Here is a 21,064-nt window from a genome sequence, read left to right as displayed (position 1 = left end):
AGTTGACTCATCGGAAAAGAGTCTGATGCTGGGAGGGGTTGGGGGCAGGAGGAGAAGGGGACGACAGAGGATGAGATGACTGGATGGCTGGATCCATCACTGACTCAATGGATGTGAGTCTGGGTCAACTCCGGGAATTGGTGATGGACAGGGAGGCCTGGCGTGCTGTGATTCATGGGGTCTCAAAGAGTCGGACACGACTGAGTGACTGAACTGAACTGAACTGAACTGAACTGAACTAAAACTGATATAAATTACAAGGAAAAATGAACAAATCCATAATTATGGTTGCAGATTTCACCATCTTTCTCTCAATAACTGATAGATCAAGTAGGCTGAAGATCAACCAGAAAAGTTGAACATCGGCCCCAACCCATTTGACCTGACTGATGTTCACAGAACATTTCACCCATCTACAGCAGAGCACACTTTCTCCTCAAGGGCACACAGAATATTTGCCAACAGAGATCATACTCTGGGCGTAACACAAATCTCAATAAATGAAAAAGGATTCAGGTCATATACACTGTATTCTCTGACCACAAAGGAATTTAGAAAACAAAACCAAGTGCTGATACCAGACAACCCTGCTACTGTCTGGATATCAAGACAATCTCCAAGTATTTGGAAAAGAAGAAACACGCTTCTTCATTATCCATGGATCAGAGAAAAATTCAAAAGGGAAATTACAAAGTATTTTGAACTGAATGAAAATGAACATAATATATCAGAATTTGTACAATTCCACTAAAGCAATACTTAAAGAGAAAATCTACAGGACTTACCCCTCTATATTAGTACAGAAGAAGGATCTCAAACCAATGACTTCAACTTCTATCTAAGGAACTAGAAAAATAAGAGGGAATTAAAACCAAAATACGCAGAACAAAGGACTGGGCTTTTTTTCCAGCACAAGTTCACTGTGTGACCTGGGCCAGCACTGTTCTCTCTGGTCTTGCCTGTTTTGTTTGACAGATGAGGACTGTAAACAATATTAGTATTCACCAAACTCAGGGCCTGCCACGTGGGAATCATAAGCAAGCCTGTTAGAAACATTAATTTCCAAGCCCTGACCCAGATTTTGTTGTTTAGTTGCTAAGTTGTGTCTAACTCTTTGCAACTCTGTGGACTGTAGCCTGCCAGGCTCCTCTGTCCATGGGATTTCTCAGGCAAGAATACTGGAGTGGGTTGCCATTTTCTTCTCAAGGGGAGTCTTCCCAATCCAGATATCAAGTCTGCATCTCCTGCATTGGCAGGTGGATTCTTTATCCAGATAGGGGGAATCAAAATTTCTAAGTAAGGCATGAAAACCTGTGCTTTTTAAACACAGAAGTGAGAAGAGTATCTGGAGTGGTAGGACCTGTATCCTTCTTGTTGGTGGCATTCTGTTCAATGCCTTGGCTTCTGAGGGGATGTCAGCAGCCCTAGACAGAAGGCTCTCAGTTTCAGGGAGATCCCTGCACATAACTCAAGTAGCTCAGTCATCATGGGGAACACAAGGGCCTGCGCAATGAGAATATTAGCAATGACCGGGATGGACTCACACTAGAGCTCTTCCGTTCATCGTTAATGCTGCAGAAGCTTCAGATTCCTCAGTACTCAGTAGGTGCAGAAGGCTGATTATGACCAAGGTTGGCTCCTCAGCCCTTCTAGCTTAGGGTATAATTTGATTTGTTTCATTTTCATTTCATTCCTATTTATTTCGGTAATTTATTTCTTTAATCATAAATGCCTTTCTATATCTCTTTGAACAATCTCAGCAAATTTATGCTGACATCTTTTCAGATGATTCTAATATGAGTTTCTCTTGGCATGAACTATTCTTCCAAGTCTTTTATTTCTTGGCTGTCCTTTGAGAAATTAGTCTTTCTTCCCATGCTTTGGACTTTTGTTTGCAGGCTGATTTTGAGTATCCCCTCCAAATTTCTTCCTTCCCAACAGTTCAGAAGTTGACTCCGCCTAGCCCAGTCTTATTCCCAAACCAGAACCATATTTTACAGTTGCACATAGGATGTCTTCCCTGGTGGCTCAGACTTTAAAGCATCTGCCTACAATACGGGAGACCCGGGTTCAATCCCTGGGTCGGGAAGATCTCCTGGAGAAGGAAATGGCAACGCACTCCAGTATTCTTGCCTGGAAAATCCCATGGATGGAAAAACCTGGTAGGCTACAGTCGATGGGGTTGCAAAGAGGCCGACACGACTGAGCAAATTCACTTTACTTCACTATAGGATGTACTGCCCCTAGAGGCCATTGAGGGTCTGATTCATTTACAGAGTGGATAGTTGGCTCAGTTTCTGAGAGTAACACATGGTCTTTGCCCTTCATCTCCCAGGCTTACAGCTTCATCCTGAAGTCACAGTCCCAGTAGAGTGAAAGCCCTGTCTGCCTCTGGCATCAAACAGGAAGCCTGGCTCTGCTCCAAGTCTCATTCACACTTAGAACTCCTTGTCCTCCAGGAACCAAGTTCCCAGTCAGGGGTGCCTACTTCCAAAGCCTAGACAACCCACAGTTTGTGTTTTCCCTTTGTGTCTGGTCCACAAGATCTTATCCTATATTAGAAACTGGTTGAGTCTTCCTGGTTTTCCCCCTTTCTCTCTCTCTTCCCTCCTTCCTTCCTTCTTTCTTTCTTTTTCTGTCTCTTTCTTCCCGCCTTTTAAATATTTCACCTGTCATGCTATATGTTCTGAGCAGAATGGTGAACTCACTGCCTCTTGATCATTATAAAAGTCTGAATTAATTCATTTGAAAATGGTAAAGAAATGACATTTTCCCCAAGTCGCTGGAGTAAGATCCACATCCTGTATCAAGATTGACTCTTATTTACTCCTCCACTTGACACAGCCCGAGCATTTAAATCTTCTGTTAATGCCTGTACTATGTTCTACAAGTTGGTACTTATTGATTGATTTGTTAGAAATGTTATGTGTGTGCATGTCCTGTTCTCCAAGATAATCTGCTAACTGCTTAACAGCAGAGACCATGATTTATCATTAAAGTACTCCCCAAATGAAACACTTTCTGATAGCCACACACAGAAAACCTCAATAAATACCAATTACCAGGCTGATTTACCCCACCCATCTCAAATTTCCTTACTTCCTCCACCCAGTGCATCATGATATTAACAAAAACACTTACATATCCAAACATAATGTTGAAATACAAAAGTGGACAGCTATATTCCATATACAAATGTGTACACATCTGATATTTTCAAGTTTTTTCTTTTCTTGCTCTGCGCTTTGAGAGTTAGTGCCTCCTACACTTTCAACTTGGAAACAGTGCATAGTTGTCTACTATCCATTTCCCAGTGTGACAGAGAAAAATTCCCAGTGAGACAGACAGAGAAAAGGGCCTCCAGCCCTGCCCATCAGGAAGTCGGCTACCTGTGACCAGGTGAGTACATTCTTTCTCTGAGCAGGTGTTAACCCACCCCAGCTAGTTAAGAGCCTGCAGGGCCTCTACTTTGGGGAGATAAAAGGGCAGCCTGCGTGGGGTCCCTTCTCCTCCCCAACAGAGCCATTTGTTACTGGGGATACACCCCCTCCAGGAATCTTTCAATGCTCTTCAAACCGTGGGCCTGCACAATGTACCTGACCTTGTTCAAAAGCAGGGGCTGCCCTGCCCCAGGCAAAAGAGTGAAGAAATACAGAAAATCACATCTCTTTCCAATCTCTTTCACTCTGTTGTACTGAAAGGCTCCGGCATTTGTCGACCAAAATACTTATTAGTTCTCCATTTTTTCCTTTCCACTCTGTAATGTACACCGTCAGCTGTTAACGATTCAGCAAGAGGCATTACTTTGATAAGATGCAGCCAGTGGGGGAAAAACGCAAAACTATGTATTCTCTACACTTTAGCTCATTCATTTACCTCTGAGAATGCTCTTTATGTTCCTTCACTGAATTAGGAATGGACTTTGTGTGAAACATGTTTTATCCTGTAGAAAGGCTCTTTGGAGAGTGGCATTTACTCAAAGGGAACAAATGCCTGCAGGGTGTTCTTATAGAGGCGGGGGTGGCTGGTGACAAGGTGTGACATCTGCAGAAGAAATATAGTCAAATAGAGTCAAGCCACCCAGTACTTCCCAACAGACACAGGGCTCACTCACAAAACAACAGGAGACATGTGGCTTACGTTCGAAAGGCTGTTTACTCAGAACTCTACCCAACTGATGGTCCTAGCATTTTAACTATAAAATAGAGAAAGGGCTGCAAAATCTGTGTGAGGTCACGGCTGCCACTACACATTCCTTCATGCATGGCCAATTCCTGGTTAAAGCAGCAGACTATAAATCCACGATAAGACATGTGTGCTCATGTATCTGCATAAGAAAAAGACAGATACTTAACAAAAATGTAATTTGCTAAGTAATTGCAAGGTTATCCTGAAGCTCCAGGTTTTCTTTCAAGTTTTAGCTTGGCCTTTTCAAGACAAAGTAGAAAGTTGGTACATTCCTAAATCCCTGTAAAACAGACTTATAACTGAGTGGCAGATTTTAAAGACACATATGGGTTAAGGGTGGGACATCACGAAATGTTGTTTTTCAGTTAAGTACTTAAAGGTGAAATAGATTACTCTGTGTGAGAATTGTCATAGAAAAGAGTACTTCAGAAAGTGTTTGCCAGAAGGTTTAGATTCAAAAAGGGATAGACCTGAAATGCAGGGTGCCAGTGCTTCTTGACTTGGGAAAAACCAGGGGCTTGGGAGAGTTCAGTGCAGCCCACCACCTGATCTCCTAGAATGGAGAGTGTTACAGATTGAATTGTGCCCCTTGTTGAAGTCTTGATCCCTGAAGTCCCAGCATGGAACTTCATTTGGAAACAGGGTCTTTGTAATTAGTTACAATCAGGCCATACTGAATTAGGGTGGACCTTAATCCAGTGACTGGGGTCCTGTCCTTTAAGAAGGAAAATAAATTTAGAAGACACACAGGAAGAATGCCTTGAGATGATGGAGGCAGAGATGAGAGTGATACAAGTCAAGGAATGGAAAGGATTGCTGGAGGCACCAGAAACCAGGACACCTTGATCTTGGACTTCGGATCCAGAACTGTGAGAGAATACATTTGTTATTTTAAGACACTCAATTTGTGGTACTTTGTTATGGTAGTCCTGGAAAACCTACACAGGGTTAACAAGTGTAGATATTGTCTGATTTTTGGTTGTTCCCATTGGGAGGGTAAATTCAGTCCCAGCTGTTCCATCTTAGCTGGAAGCAGAGATCTACTAATGATTTTTTGATGAGTTTTTTAATGTCTTGCTATGGATACCTTCTGCATGGATGCATTATATGAAAAAGACTGGTGTTTGATCCCTCAAGCATACCTTCTGAGACCAGTTTTCTCTGTTAATATTTTCATATTTCACATTTATATGTTAGATTATCTGATCAATGACTTTGTCCCTCACTAGACTGAAAGCTCAGTGAGACATGGCATCAGCTATGCTTTTGTTTTGCTCATCATTGTCTTTTCAGCTTCTGGTACGTACCATTTGTGGAACAGATGTTTGGTAAAAAGAATAAGTTTGCTCTGTCTGCAAAATGTATTGCTATTCTTTTAATACAAGATTCCAAGAAACTTTAACACTTCCTAATTTAATTATTCGATGTACTTTCACAGTGTCTGTCCTAGGACACCTCTACATTTGTCCAATCTACCAGTCATGGAGAATGTTGGCAAAGGGGCACTTTTGTGTTAGATTTGCAAGACTGTACCCTGTGCCTTCCCCCTAAAGAGGAAGGAATGGCTGCTGGGATCCCAAGAGCCTGTGACATTCAAGGGTCTCCCAAGGTTGGAGAGCCAGACCCTGCACAGAGTGCACCAAGAAGAGACATGTTTCTAGCGAACTATGAAATCTTTTGGGAGAATTCTCTTTTCTTGTTGGAGGCCAACTCTCATTGTGAAAAAGGGGAAGATAGCTATATAACATGAAGTGTAGATATGGACTATTCACTGGTGACTCTTCAAAAGACCACCAGAAACACTTGCAGATGAGGCAAAGGTTCATTTATTAACTCTACTGCAACGTGGAGAACATCTGCTGCAAAGTCTTAGTGCAGACTCAAAATCAGAAAATTAGGAAAGGACATGGGAGACTGAATGTACAAATGCACAATGACTGGATCATATATAACAACAGAACTCTGACCCACAGCCTCTGCAACTAACAAGTCAGGAAGCCAAACCACAACCTTTTCAGCAATTAGCCTAAAATGGTCAAGCCTGGTCAATGACTGACAGCTCCTCTACTTCTGCCCTCTCTCCCAAACCCAGGATTAACCAGAGAAAGCCAAATATGATCCTCAATCCCATCAGACAGGATTCCCTGCTTCTGGTCACCTGAGTACTCCAGCATGACAGCAATGCATACCAGAAGTTGTCTCTCTCTCTTTTTTTTTAATTATAAAGTTTTACGACTCTTCTGCTTGTGTTCAGTCGCTGCCAAATGCAAATGATGGTGGCTGAAATCTCTTGCTCTAGTAAACTCTGAATAAACAGCCCCTGTTCTCATTTTTGAGTTCCTTTCACTTATTTCCAAAGGTATTTACGATGTTTTTAGAGTCTGAGCTGGGATTTCTAGGCAAGTCTTGAAAAGCAGGGACTGGTTGGAATGGGCAGAGTCTATAACAGAACATTTTTGGTAGGCACAGGTAGGAGAGAGTCTGGAAGTATTCACATGAGAAGTTAGCCTTAAAACGTGAACAGTTTACTTTCCAGAGGACTTCCCTGGTGGTCCAGTGCTTGAGCCTCCCTGCTTCCAACGCAGGGGGCACAGGTTCAATCCCTCATCAGAAAACTAAGATCCCACACGGTGCATGGTATGGCTTCTCTGGTAAATCAGCTGGTAAAGAATACACTTGCTATGCAGGAGACCCTGGTTCAATTCCTGGGTCGGGAAGAATCCCTGGAGAAGGGATAGGGCTACCAACTCCAGTATTCCTGGGCTTCCCTGGTGCCTCTGCTGGTAAAGAATCTGTTTGCAATGGGGGAGACCTGGGTTCGACCCGTGGTTTGGAAAGATCCCTTGGAGAAGGGAACAGCTACCCACTCCAGTATCCTGGCCTGGAGAATTCCATGGACTGTATAGTCCAGGGGGTCACAATGAGTCGGATATGACTGAGCTTTCCAGAAGGAAGTATTCCCTAGAGCAAAGAGCTAAGCTATTTTTGTTTGGTACCAGTAATACTTAACATAGGGAGGGAAAAGTTATGCTTGGTCTAAGACACAGTTAATTCAAGAACAGAGAATTACGTTGATTCCAGTTCTTGGGATTGGAGGGAAAGAAATTCATGGAAAAATTTATGAGGGAAAAAAATTCATTTTTAAGTTCATCCTTGTATTTTTTCTTTTCCTTCCAACTTAGACAACAAGGTTGGTCACTTGACTAATACCCTCATTAGCATAAACAACTTACTTAGCTACTGTCCTTTGGTCCTAACCCACAAAGTGCTAAACCTGGATTAATCCGACACTGTGGGATACAACTGTTTTTCATCTTTTGTTCCAACAACTATCTGCTGGTGGTGGTTAGGAGGAACAGTGAGCTCAGAGGGTGCTGAAGCCAAGTGAGGTCTCAGAAGGAACAAGCACATGTCTGCTATGTGCACAAGTGGAGAGAGGGGAGAGTTTAAACTTAAAATACTTAAGTCTGAGAAATGTATGTATATCTCATATCCAACGACCTCCTGGGTAACGTTACCTGGATATTCTACAACAAATCTGCGTATGTCCAAAACTGAAATTATAATTGCTCTTTCACCAAAGGTTTGCTAATCGATCCATCAGATTGGCCTTGTGATCCTTGTTGGCACAGCATCCCAGGCAACCATTACCACCACTCAGGTTAACACAAAATTCAAGATAAATCCTCTTGGTGATCTAGCTAAGGAAATTTGTCCTGATTGTGGAATTACAGGCATCAACAATGGGATGAGGAAAGATGAAAACATAACCTCTTGAAATTTTATCTCATTTTTTCTTGGCCCTGAGCACAGAAGTAAGGTCACAAGCAAAAATTCAACCAGTCCTGAATTATCTCAGGTACAGTGACAGACACTGGGGAAAATAAAGATGATGAAATTTTAGACCTTTTTGAATTTATTCAATATCCCATTCAGCTTACATCCATCTGCCCATCTCTCACGACTTCCTCTCCTTAATCTCTAATATTTTCATTGTCAGGTGGTAATTAGGTAATTCTTATTTATGGGAAGGATTACCATGTCAATTCTATGTGGTTTCTGTGTTTATGCAAAAAGCGCTCCCTGACAAAAACACGTATAAAACTGATGTGTTAAAGCAACTGAGGGGTCTTTCCTGGCAGCCAAGATTACCATTTCCTGGTAGAAAAACTGGTAGAGAAAATTGAGTTCTTTTAATAAATTCCATAATTGCTTAGTTGTAAATGATTTTTTAAAAGTCACTTGACTGTGCAAACTGGTTAGAGTAGAAATATTTTAATAATATTTCAAGAGCTTAATGTCAACCATCAGTGTCCAATAAGTGAAAATTACTTTTAGCGATACATCTGGAAATAGGATGGTTTTTTGAGTCCAAATCTCTCAAGCTTTGCATAAAATCTGGATTTTCATTTCTACTGTGCGCCTGTTATATAAACTTCTGATGTTTGTTACAGAGGAAAAAAAGATAAACCAGACATTACTTGGAATATTGAAAAATGAGTAGAATGTTAAGACCTGTTAAATTTATTGTTTGCTCATTGAGAGAAAAAAAGTGAATAATTCATTTAAGGGAAACATTGTTACTTAAAGAAAGGGCAATATTTTAATAAGTAGAAGGAGGAAGGGAATATATTTTGAAATAGGAGCTGCATCACTGGAATGAAAAATGTAATGTGACAAAGTAGCTACTTTGAAGAAGAAAACACTCATCTGAATGGAAAATTTTGTTATAGTCCTGTAAAATTTCAACTTTATCTTCATTCTTCTCTGTTCATTCAACTAATATTTATTGAGAGCCTACTCTGTACTGGCGTTGTGTGAGGCATTGCTGATATTTTGGTAAATAAGACAGTCACAGTTTCTTCTTTCACTAAGACTGTTTAGCGGAATTTCATTAATGATTAATTCACGCACTCACTATACTGGGTTTTGAGCAAACTCCAGGAGATGGTAAAAGACAGGGAAGCCCGGTGTGCTGCAGTCCATGGGGTCACAAAGACTCGGACATGACTTAGCAACTGAACAACAACATTATATTAGGTAAAATGAGCTTTAACTCTGTGCGACAGGAAACTTGAATTAACAATGGTTTAAACAACTGTCTCATCTAAATGTAGATCATCCAGACCTCAAATTATTTTGGGCCCATCATCATAAAAACCTCAAGTCTTTTTATCTTGCTGCTCTGCCATTCCTAACTAGTATATACATTTAGCTTTTGAGTCTTTTTCTTTCACTTACATAGTGCATTGGGATACAGAACATTGTTTCTATCAACAGCTTGTCCGTTTTCATTATCAAATAGTATTCCATTCTATGGATGTACTACGTTTTATTTAGGTTTTTCTCATTTGAGGGACTTTAGAGTTGTTTTAAGATTTTAGTGATTCAGTTCAGTTCAGTCACTCAGTTGTGTCCGACTCTTTGCGACCCCATGAATCGCAGCATGCCAGGCCTCCCTGTCCATCACCAACTCCTGGAGTTCACTCAGACTCACGTCCATCGAGTCCGTGATGCCATCCAGCCATCTCATCCTCTGTCGTCCCCTTCTCCTCCTGCCCCCAATCCCTCCCAGCATCAGTCTTTTCCAATGAGTCAACTCTTCGCATGAGGTGGCCAAAGTACTGGAGTTTCAGCTTCAGCATCATTCCCTCCAAAGAAATCCCAGGGTTGATCTCCTTCAGAATGGACTGGTTGGATCTCCTTGCTGTCCAAGGGACTCTCAAGAGTCTTCTCCAACACCACAGTTCAAAAGCATCAATTCTTCCGCGCTCAGCCTTCTTCACAGTCCAACTCTCACATCCATACATGACCACAGGAAAAACCATAGCCTTGAATAGACAGACCTTAGTCGGCTTAAACTGATATAAATATTTATTTAGAGGATTTTGCATGAATATAGGCCTATCATTTCACTTTGGTAAATATCTGGTGGAAAACTGGGCCATATGGAGAAGTGTATACTGAATTTTACAATATCTATGGAACTGAGAGTTGCAGTCCCACTTTGCATTCCCGTCAGCAATATACAAGCATTCTGGTTGCTCTGCATCCTTATCAGAATTTGACATCATCAGATTTTTCCAACTATCATATTAAGTGTATGATAATATCTCATTGTAGTTTTAATTAGCATTTCATTAATGATTAGTGGAACTGAGATAGATTAGTATCTTCTGCTACAAGTCCTGTGTCAGATATATGATTTGCAAATATTTTCTCCCAGTCTATATCTTTTCATTCTGTCAACAGTTTCGTTTGAAGAACAAATGTTTTTAATTTTGATAAAGCCCAATTTATTTATTCTTTTATAGATTGTGGTTTGGATCTTAAAATTGAACATTTATATGTTAAAAGCCAATATAAAAAGAACAAAAGAATAAATTCCTCCTAACAACAGATTATCTACAAATAGTATATTAGCTATGTCTCCAAAATATGACATCAAACAAGAATAAATTAGATAATTTTTGTAGGGAGAACTAGATTACAGTTATAAAAGATGAGACAAGGATCTAATAATTTTAATTTTTAAAGCATAGAAGTAAAGGCTTTTAGATTCTGCACAACTGTAGTATATAAATAAATGAAATGAAATGCTTTGCGGAGGCTTTGAATACCCATTCACTTATTTATCCATTCATTTCTTTAAGAATGTTTACTGAGCACCTAGAGTGAGCCAGGCACTGTGTTCTGGATGTCAGTACATAGATGAATATGATGGGAGATAGAGCTCTGGACAAACAAATCAACAGGTTAGAGCACAATGTGGTAACTATAGTTGGCATTTGTTCAAAGTAACCCATGGTTCTTTTTGCACAGGTAGCAGTTTCATCACACTTATCTCATTTGCAATTATTTATTTGTGTCACAGGCCTTAATGTTTGTCTCTCTCATAGTCTATTCCAGAAATATAAATACATGTTTTCTTCATAGTGACTAGAACATAATAGGAGCTGGATAATCAATCGTTGAATAAAGTAAGTGTTTGCTATTGAAGTATAGAGAGGAAGAGTTGCTAAATCTGCTCTGGGATCTCATTTAAAAAGGTGACATTTGAAGTGAGTCTTGAAGCAGAGATAGGAACTTACTGGTGCAGTAGGGTGGGGCTGGAGAGGAAGAGAAGGGCATTGTAGCACTAAACAGTCTTAGCCATGGGGACTCGAAGTCACATAACATCTGTGCGAAGGACAAAAAAGTTGCAGTAGGGTAGCATCATCCTATGTAGGGAAGCGTGGGGCAGCATGAAGCCAAAATGGAAAGCAGGGATTGGGATAGGAATGAAAGGCCTTGTCAACCAAAGTAGGTTTGAACTTCATAGCAATGGAGTTGGGGAGGGTGATGGATCTTAAGCTTTTAAGTGACATGATCAGTAAAACAGTTAAGACTATGGCTGAGGCCCGGATAAGAGATGATAGGTGTGGCAGTGGCAGTTGAGATGCTGTGGAGAGACAGACTTAATGCTGTTCCAGGAGACCAAATTTATGGGACTTGGTGACTGAAAAGATGTGAAGGGTGAACTAGAAGGAGAATTTAATATTTCAGCTCTTCTGATGCTTGGAGAGTATTGTATGTAGGAAATTAACAAATTATATTTTTTTTCCTGATTAATAAGTATTACATATTTTTTAGAAAATTCAGGCAAGTATAAAGAAGAAAAAAATTCATCTGTTGTCACAGTCCACAGAGATAAACCACTTCCAATATTTTGAGTGCCTATCGTTCTAAAATAGATCCTAAGGACGCTATCTCCACAAAGAACTTAAGTCTCATGAACAGCATTAATATACTGAACCTAATTTTGAGCCCAAATGTTAAGTTTTGATTATAGTGTGAGCTGAGTCAGTTAAAAAATAAAGAGAGAAAAATGAAGTGAATTAGGTACATGGATGGGAACTTCCCAAGACAGAATTTCTTCCCTGGAAACTAAATAAGGCAGCGATGACCATCCAGGATGCGTTCTCATTAGTACCAGATTCCCACAGGTAACCTGCCGGGTCACTGAGGGACATTTCCAGGTTCCGTTTGATTAATTCATGTTCAATTCATTCAATGTGCTGAGCCCTGCAGGAAGGCAGCACACCGCAGTGATCATCTCCCGTGTCCAAATGTTCTAAAGAAGTGATAATTATGTTTGCCCACTTGAATCTAGAGCTTGTGTGAACCTGTGCACATCAACTGTAAGAGAAAACTTTCTGAGGTCCGGAAGCTGTGAAAAAAACAAACAAACAAAAAACAATATCTGAGACCCTTTCAAATAGGGAAAATGGGAGGGAAGTTTAAATAAAAGAAAAAGAAAGGATATTTTTATATTGAGCAGGAGTAGATTACGAGGAGGGGTAGAGGCAAGAAGGTTCAAAGGAGGTCTGTCTGTAAAGAAGCTCAGAGAAAGGCCAAGGAAGCGGGGATATGGGGGGTGCGGGGGTAGGGGGCTCGGTTGAAAGATGGACAAACAAATGTAGCCACCCGGGAGGCCGTCCTAGCAAAGGCATCCTGAAGGTCAGGTACCTGGCGGAGGTGGGGCAGCTGGGGGCGAGCTTCCGGCTCGCAGATGGAGTCCTTCCTTCAGACCTTTCCTGGACACCACCAGTTCCCCCCGCCGCAACACCAAAAAAAAAAAAAAAAAACAACCCACACAAAACCCCAGTCCCCGCTGGACCTCGACGGAGCTCGGAGGGGAGGAGGGGGAAGTGGGGCCGTCCGTGCTCAGCTTCCACTCTGAGGCTCCGGCTTGGAAAGTCCCCGAGAGTCAAACATGATTTACACCAGGGAAGAAAAAAAAAATCAATACCACCAGAGTGGGGAGCGGGGGGGTCTACCTGAGGGAAATGTTTGGCAGAGGAGGGGGAGCTTTCCCCACCAAAGCCCAGAACGCGACTATCGCTTCCTCACGAGGATCGGCCATCACCACCCCGGCTCTCCGCCCCTCCGTCTCCCGCCCCGAGGGGTTGCTCTTCTGTTGCAAACGTCAAGTGGTCTAGGTTTGCCCTGGGTTAGGAGCTCGACTAAGTTTTTCAGCTCGGATTCTTAGGTGCATCGGGTTTCGCAAGACCCTGGGGGTGGCGGGGAGTAGGCTTTGGCTGGGGCCATTTTTACACGGCCGGGCTTTCTCTCATTCTGCTACCGGCCAGGGTGAAGCGAGCGGCGCAAGGGTTCCTTACAGGAAGGGGTCGGTGCAACCTGAGCAAACTGCTGGTTTTGAACGCTCACCGCGAACGCGTTTCAAGAGCAGGTCTCACATCCTCCCGGTTCCGTCAGCGGAACTCGGCAGACTCGCCCAACAGGCCAGAGCGCGGAGCCGGGAAACCCACCTGCGCCGGGGAGCCAGCTCCGGTCGGCGGGAGTTTGCACACTGGGCGCTCAGGCGGACTCTCCCGGAGTTGGGTCGCGCGCTCCGGGCCAATGAGCGCGCCCTGCGGAGGGCTCGGTTACCCATCCAACACACACCCGCGCGTTGATTGGTCCCCCGGCCCGCGAGGCCGGGCTGGCCGGCTGCGGCGGCGGGCGGCGGCTAGCGCTGGGCGCGAGTGGGAGTGGCGCGCGCGCCCCCCGCCGCCCTGTCACTCCCCGCCGCGCTTCCTCCCTAGTCCCCTCCCTCCCTCGCTCCCTGGCTCCCTCCTCGCACTCCCCGGCTCCGGCCGCGCGCTGGCGGGGCTCCGCATTGCACACTCTGGGGGCGCCGCAGTGTTCGTGGGATGGGGCAGCGGGCTGCCGCTGGCGGCCGGAATCCGCGTGCAGCCGGGGTGAGTAGAGGCTGGTTTCCCGGGAGAGCACAAAAGGAGAGGGGTTTCCTGCCAGCCGCCCGATCTTCTGCGGGGCCTGGACCAACCATGGACTCAGCTCAAGTCCCTGCAACTGCCCACTGCTAGGACAGTCCTTTACCCCCACACCCTCCTGGCCCCCTGGTCGGCGGAGCTGAGATCCTCGCTTCTGCATCCCGCTCAGGTGTTTTGCCTCCGAGTGGGCAGCCCGCCCTGCGCGCAGCCTGGGCAAGTCCGGAGGGGCGTGTGTGTGCGTGTGTGTAGTGCCTGCGCGCTGGGGGTGGGATGGAAATGTCAGGAGCTGCCAAGTTCAACGCTGGAGGAATCTTCCCCGAGAGTAATTCAGCACCTTCCCAGGGCCAAGCGTGCGTCCACCACGAACTCCAGCCGGAGGGAGAACCCCGGGCGGCAGAGTGGCAGCACCCCACATGTTGCTGCGGGGCGGGCGGGGGTGGGATGGAGATGGGGGTGGGCGGTGGCCCGGCTTGCGCCCATCCAGAGAAACTGCCGAAGGGGCGGCGAGGTGGGACGCTTCCAGCCGTTGCGCGAACGCTCAAGGCCCTCCGATCACCCACTCGGGGGGAGTTTTGCGAGTGGGTCATTCACCCACGGAGCCAGAGCTTCGCCTGGGGTTGGCTTGGCGACCTGCTTTTCTTTCCAGTAAGAGCAGTTCCGTTGATTACATTTGGCTAAACAGGCTAGCCTAAAGCTCTGGTGGGTGTATCTGACTCGCTCTGACTCCCCGCCGCAGTCCCACTAGTTTCGCGTCCCCAGCTCCTGCCCTCGGCATGGGGCATGGGTCCTGTTCCTCTCCGAGAGGTTCCAAACTCGATGTTTGAGCATGGTTGTATCCAGCGGGGGACCCGGCATCTGAAGTGTCACGATGATTTGCCATTTCCTAGGGGATTCCAAAGACTTGTTATAATTTGGAGGAGGGAGTGATGGGGGAGAGGAAAAACCGAGGAAGGAGCAATGTTTAGGAGGGAATTTGTTGGTAGAATAGCGTTGACCTACCAGACCATATGACAAAAAGAATGTTAAGCTTCTCCCTCTGGTAACCTACCCAAGGTGTGACCTCCAAAATTCAATTTTCTTTGTGGGAGACTGGGGAGTTTAGATTCTCCAGAGGGAAGCTTATTTCTTGTTAAATTGACTTACGGTGACATCCACTCTGTTCTGTTCTGCTCTGGCCAGCCATTTCAGATGCCTTGATATTATTAGAGCAATTCCCTTTAAGACATTACATTTTCTTGCAGTGAGAGAAACTCGAAGTAGCTCTTTAAAATTTTGGATCTGCAGCTTATTTCTCTAGAAGACACTAATGGTTACTGTATATGTGCTCACGTGTACCAAGTTTGCAAAAGGTATTTGTGCAATCGTCCATGAAATGGCTTAATACACATTTATGTTAAACCCATTTAAATGTAAAACATCTATCTGTTTTCAATTTTAGTTTCCACCTTGACCAAAGGCACCAGACTGAAACAGGACTTAAACGAGGCTTCCTTGTTTAAAAAGAGATTTTGCAGGACTCTAGTCATGAGAACAAACAGTAAGCTTTCTGAGCTTGTGGCACACAAATGCTGTTAAAAATTGTGAATTAGTTTTTTGAGTTAAAAATATCAGAAGTGCTTCCAAACCAAAAAAGGTAGTTACAATGCATGGGTCTACCTTTTGAAGCTGTCCGCAGTCTTTATAAGATGAATGTTTATAGCACAGAATGCATAAATGGGACTGATTATAGCGAATGATGCCAAGTAAAAAGCCATACTTTGCATCATGTTGTAAACTTCACAAGGCACACTGAGATCTACTATTAAAGTATCTGTGAGGAAGTCATATTTTCATCACCCCTGTTTGACAGGTGAACAACTGAAGCTCTCAGAAGTTGAATACTTTTCCAAAGTGAATAGCAGAGTTCAAGTTTTTTTCCGGAGTTCTTCCCTCCATTGCTCCCTCTCTTCCTTCTTTCATGCTGGGCTTCCTTATTTCCTGGTTCTGATTTCTGTAGCTTTTTTTTTTTTTTTTACTATTCAACCCATAGTACGGGACTATTATGTACCATTCTCAAAAGGCTTTTCTCTGCAAAGTACCACTTAGCTCCCACTACATGTGGGCTGATAAACGTTTAGGGAGAAAGCTAATAATGGTTTTTAAGGAACTATGTTTTTCAAAGGGGCATATTATTTTTATTAATGAGTTGTTAAATATACAAGTAATCAAAACCCTAAAGAATGATGTCCTTATGGTGTTTGTGTGCTAAGTCGCTTCAGCCATGTCCAACTCTGCAACCCCATTGGCTGTAGCCCGCCAGGCTCCTCTGTCCCTGGGATTCTTCCAGGCAGGAATACTGGAATGGGTTGCCATGCCCTTCTCCAGGGGATCTTCGTGAACCAAGGATCAAACCTGTGGCTCTTACATCTACTTCATTGGCAGGCAGGGTTTGTGTGTGTGTGTGTGTGTTTAGCACTCGTACCCCCTGGGAAGCCCTGTACTTATGTTGTGTGCTAAGTCACTTCAGTCGTGTCCTCTTCTTGACCCTATGGACTGTAGCCCGCCAGGCTCCTCTGTCCATGGGACTTCCTAGGCAAGAATACTGGAGTGGGTTGCCATGTCCTCCTCCAGGAGATCTTCCTGACACAGGGATCGAACCCATGTCTCCTTGATTGCAGGCGGATTCTTTACTGCTGAGCCACCGGGTACTTAGGGTAGTGCTTCAGAAAAACCAAGTGACAGTGGCAGAGATGTTTGAGAAATAAGTAGGTCTGCAACTCTGTAAGTAGAAACTCCTCAGACGTTCAATAGACAATTACAATGAAGCTCTAATAAATGATTGTTTTGTTAGTGTCATTTGAATTTTAAAAAGATTTGAACAAAACATTACTTAAATAAACCCAGAGCCACTCTTGGGGGGACGGGGAGGGAAACCCACTTATCAAAAGTCCTGAAATACTCATTAACTAGTTTATAAATGCAACAGAAGACATTGATTAAAGAGAAATCATGTGTTTACTTGCATACCTAGCAATAAGGAGCTTACAGCTATCTGCCTACATGATTATTTATTAAAAATCCATCATTTGCAGATCTTTTCTTGGACAACTGTTGCTCAGGATATATTGCATAATATGTTGCATAATATTTATTAAGATGAGTAGTATTAATTTTGTTTGCATTAATGTAGGCAGAAATATTTGAAGAGTCAGTTTACTAAATTAAGCCCATGAAGGGTGACAGATCCCAAGCACACTAAAAATGAGGTAGCCAAAAATGAATGCGGACAAATTCTTGCAATGGATTCCCAAAATAATGATGAAACACTCTTATATATTGTGAAATGAGAACTGTAGAAGTACCTGGCTTGCACTGTACCAAACATACACTCAGATATATAAAAAGAGAACACAATATAAATGAATTCTTTGCTTCCGCTTTTGCTGAATAATATTCCTATACCCAGGCTTTCTCAGGCAGTAAATGCACTGTAAATAATAGACTGAGAAATGGCAAGTGCCGAGGATATTCTCGACCTAATCAACAGACTAGATACTAAATCTCCAAGATGGTCATCATCCAAGTGTGTTGAACCTTAGTGTGTAAGTGACAGCTCTCCAGGACATTGGCTGGAAGACTTGAGGGGCTCTTGTCAGGGGAGGAGTTTCAGGGAGGACCCTGAAGCCATCAAGCCAGATCCATGTCCCTATGGACAACTGTGAGATCAATGTTCAAAGTGAACGTAGATTATAGTAATACAACTTATTTTGGAGAAAGGGGAAATCATGTGTTTAAGGGAATATATTTGTAGCTAAAGCGTTGCAGAAAGGATATGTGTTTTAAGCTTTCAGAAAGCTTGACTAGATTTCAAATCCTGGTTCTCTCCCTATTCATGACTTTTTTGTTTGGCCAAGAAACAAGAAACAAACTGGAGATAAATAGACACTTTTCTGAGTGGACAGGTAGGCTCTTCTGGGAACTAGTTTGGGGATGGTTTTATTTTAACTTTTATAAATGTCTACAGATGGTATATAGTTCTTACAAGTAAGTGAAAACTATGCTGATAAAGTTGAACCATAGGAATAATTTAAAAGACAACCTAAATGGGAAGAAAAATAATAGAAGATTAAAGTCAACATGGAAGATTGAAGATAAGTATACTTGGGAAAAGCAATCCCAAGCACGTTTGTAGGAGATGGTTTTAAATTCCATTCCCATCAGCAGTCAAAATAGCTGGATAATATTCTCATAGCTCTCTTTTAAAAGATATGTCCACCAAGTTAAAGTCAATGTTAAGAGAAGGATATAAAATTTTATATTAGTGTGATACTATTAAAATGTGTAGTTAAGTTTATATAAAATTTCTGTACTTATCTGTTCATCTTTCTGTATAGAAACAAATGCATCAGTACATTAATAGTAACTGTCTCTGGGTGTTATGAGATTATAGGGCTTCCCTGGTGACTCAGGCAGTAAAGAATTTACCTGCAATGCAGGAGACCTGGGTTTGATCCCTGGGTTGGGAAAATCCCCTGGAGAAGGGAATGACTACCCACTCCAGTATTCTTCCTGCAGAATTCCACGGACAGAAGAGCCTGGCAGGCTACAGTCCATGGGGCCACAAAGAGCCAGACACGACTGAGCAACTAACAGTACACTACTAGCGTGTATGAGATTGCATGTGTTTTTATTGTCTTCTTTTACTTAAATACTTTCCAGATTTTCTTCAATGAACGGGTATTTGCTCGTAGTTAAAAAGTATTATGAAAATAAGATATAGTGTTGTAACCTCAGATTTCGTATAGTCTTAAGAAAGGCTCGTCTGATTATCATTTTTATGTCTTCTGCAAATCTGTAAGTTGAAAAAATTGCCTCTATTTTCCCCATGAATTCCCTATATGTGAAAGGCAGCAAGTTTAAACTTTTTTTTTTTTTTTGTATTTGGTACTAAGAAAAAGTGTGACTGAAGATGAACACTGTGCTTTCTTTAGATAGTAAGAACTGGGAAATGAAAACATGTTCCATTTTTGCCATAATTATCAGGATATGAGGAGAAGGACATGGCAACCCACTCCAGTATTCTTGTCTGGAGAATTCTATGGACTAGAGGAGCCTGGTTGGGCTACAATCCATGGAGTTGCAAAGAGTCGGACACGGCTGAAGTGACTTAGCGCACACACAGGCACAATACCCTCTTCCCTGGGAGAAGGAAATGGCAACCCACTCCAGTATTATTGCCTGGGAAATCCCATGGACAAAGGAGCCTGGCAGGTTACAGTCCATGGGGTCGCAAAGAGTCAGACACGACTTAGCAACTACACCACTTAGCAACTACACCACCCACCACCGTCAGGATATGACGAACCAAGTTAATGGAAGCTGATATCTCTTGTAACAGTTGTGTTGACAAAGCTTCCAGGATCCCATAAGGGATGTGGCCAGTTTCCAGAGTTGTGGCCCTCAGAGAAGCCCAACGTATAATGTCCTTATTAGATAATTTTAGTTTTCTCTCAGTCTACTCATAATATATAACTGGTGACTAGTTACCATTAATGAGTAGGCTAATTGACGTTTTTACCCTCTTGAGGTTGCTGCAAAGGAAGAGCTAGACAGATACCAGAAGTCAAATTCTCATGCACACAGTTACAAATACAGTGAGCTTGGATTATTTTTCAGGAAAATAAAAAACTAAAACACATCTGTTGATATTTGAAAGCAAGGGGGTTCAGACAGGAAGTAATAAGCTCAAAGACTATGTGTTAATAATACCTCTATCTCCTGTCCTACATCCCACTCACTCATCCTTACTCTCTCTTTCGCCAAGAGAGGATGAAGGCTAAAATTAAAAATAGATTCCAAAAAACATTGAGGTGTATGCCTAAATGATTACCACATAATGGACTGTTGGCAAAACAGAAGCATTACAGAAGCATTGGGTGTGAAATCTTCATCTTTTCATAGACCTTTTAAAAGCCATGGATATAAGAATTCTTAAAGCCAAGATTGTCCTATGTCTGACATTTAAAAACAATCATGAATGTTACTTGAATTGTCAAAACAAGTACCTCTAAGCATTCTAAATGATTAAATACAATACAGTTAATGTGTTTGGGCAGTAGTATTGGGGGTGAACATTTTCGAAAATATATTGCTTAATATTTTTATGCCCTAAAAAGCAGGATAAATAAAGATTTCATTGTTCTTATCTTATTTCCCTCCTTCTTAAAAAGTACCAGATAGTATATGAACTAGCAAATGTACACATTGTTTCCATCATGATGTCTAGAAATACTTGTTTCTTTATGCCATTAAAGCAATTTAGATAATATATACACTTACTTGCACTTATAATAATAGCATTTATTACTCTACTTTTTATTTGTATGGCTTTTCATCTACAGGACTCTACCTGCTTATGAGGGATTATTGTTAGTTTTCCATTGGCAGAGAGAGCAGTGTAGAACAACCTTAGAAGCCAGGAATCTCCCATGTTGTAATTCCAGCCCCACCAGTTGCCAGACCTTAGGCAAGTGTGTCCTTAGGCAAATTATATAGTTTCCTCCAATTTAACTGGTTACTATTAACTAGCTGACTGACCTTTAGCAAGTTAGTCATCCAGTGTCTGGGCTTCATTTGCTTCAACTATAAAATCAAGGGGTTGCACTAATTAAATTCCCAGGTGAGTAGGAACCAACATATATTTTTTGACATTTAAAACTACCCAATAATACTGATCTAATTAAACTGTGACTTAATATTGGTATTTAGAAGAAACTGAGGTAATAAGACAGAGTTCTTGGAGATCTATAACAAGAAATTTAAAACATCTAGCATATCTCCCTGGAATTTGTTCTTTTCTTACTATGTAGATCCTTCCTGTTCTTTGACTTGATTATCCATGTAGAATACATTTAATTTCTTAGAATTCTTATATCTTAAAGATAGAAAAGTTGACTTTCAAGTGTTCTAAAAATATTAACTCTTAAAAATAGTGACTTTAATAGAAGTAATATTCTGCATTGATGTAGGGTCTTTCCATACAAGATCAAAGGAATGGTATTAGAAAAACATGGTTTTTCTTTTATGTATAACTTCATAGAAAGATTTTCCTTTATGGAATT

The 21,064-nt window shown here is 42.2% G+C and overlaps 1 protein-coding gene and 1 long non-coding RNA gene across 3 annotated transcripts in view; one reads left to right on the top strand and one right to left on the bottom strand.

Moving 5' to 3' along the window:
* Positions 1–9,503: 9,503 nt before the first annotated feature.
* LOC138433970 (uncharacterized) lies at positions 9,504–13,589 on the bottom strand. The gene is made up of 2 exons (XR_011254547.1): positions 13,399–13,589; positions 9,504–12,397 (listed from the first exon to the last, which is right to left on the bottom strand). It is a non-coding gene; the product is annotated as an uncharacterized lncRNA (long non-coding RNA).
* A 74-nt stretch (positions 13,590–13,663) lies between these two features.
* The window catches only part of LYPD6 (LY6/PLAUR domain containing 6), a 138,311-nt gene continuing 130,910 nt past the window's right edge, over positions 13,664–21,064 (top strand). The window contains exon 1 of one of the 2 annotated variants that reach the window (XM_069577614.1): positions 13,664–13,931. The gene's annotated coding sequence lies outside the window, so the exon portion shown is untranslated. The remainder of the gene's footprint in view (positions 13,932–21,064) is intronic. The other variant, XM_069577615.1, reaches the window with a different exon arrangement.

Source organism: Ovis canadensis, chromosome 2 (genome assembly GCF_042477335.2).
Source record: "Ovis canadensis isolate MfBH-ARS-UI-01 breed Bighorn chromosome 2, ARS-UI_OviCan_v2, whole genome shotgun sequence".
In the NCBI taxonomy this organism is placed as follows: domain Eukaryota; kingdom Metazoa; phylum Chordata; class Mammalia; order Artiodactyla; family Bovidae; genus Ovis; species Ovis canadensis.
The sequence above is the reverse complement of the archived record's forward strand: the minus strand, read 5'-3'. Positions and strand labels throughout refer to the sequence as shown.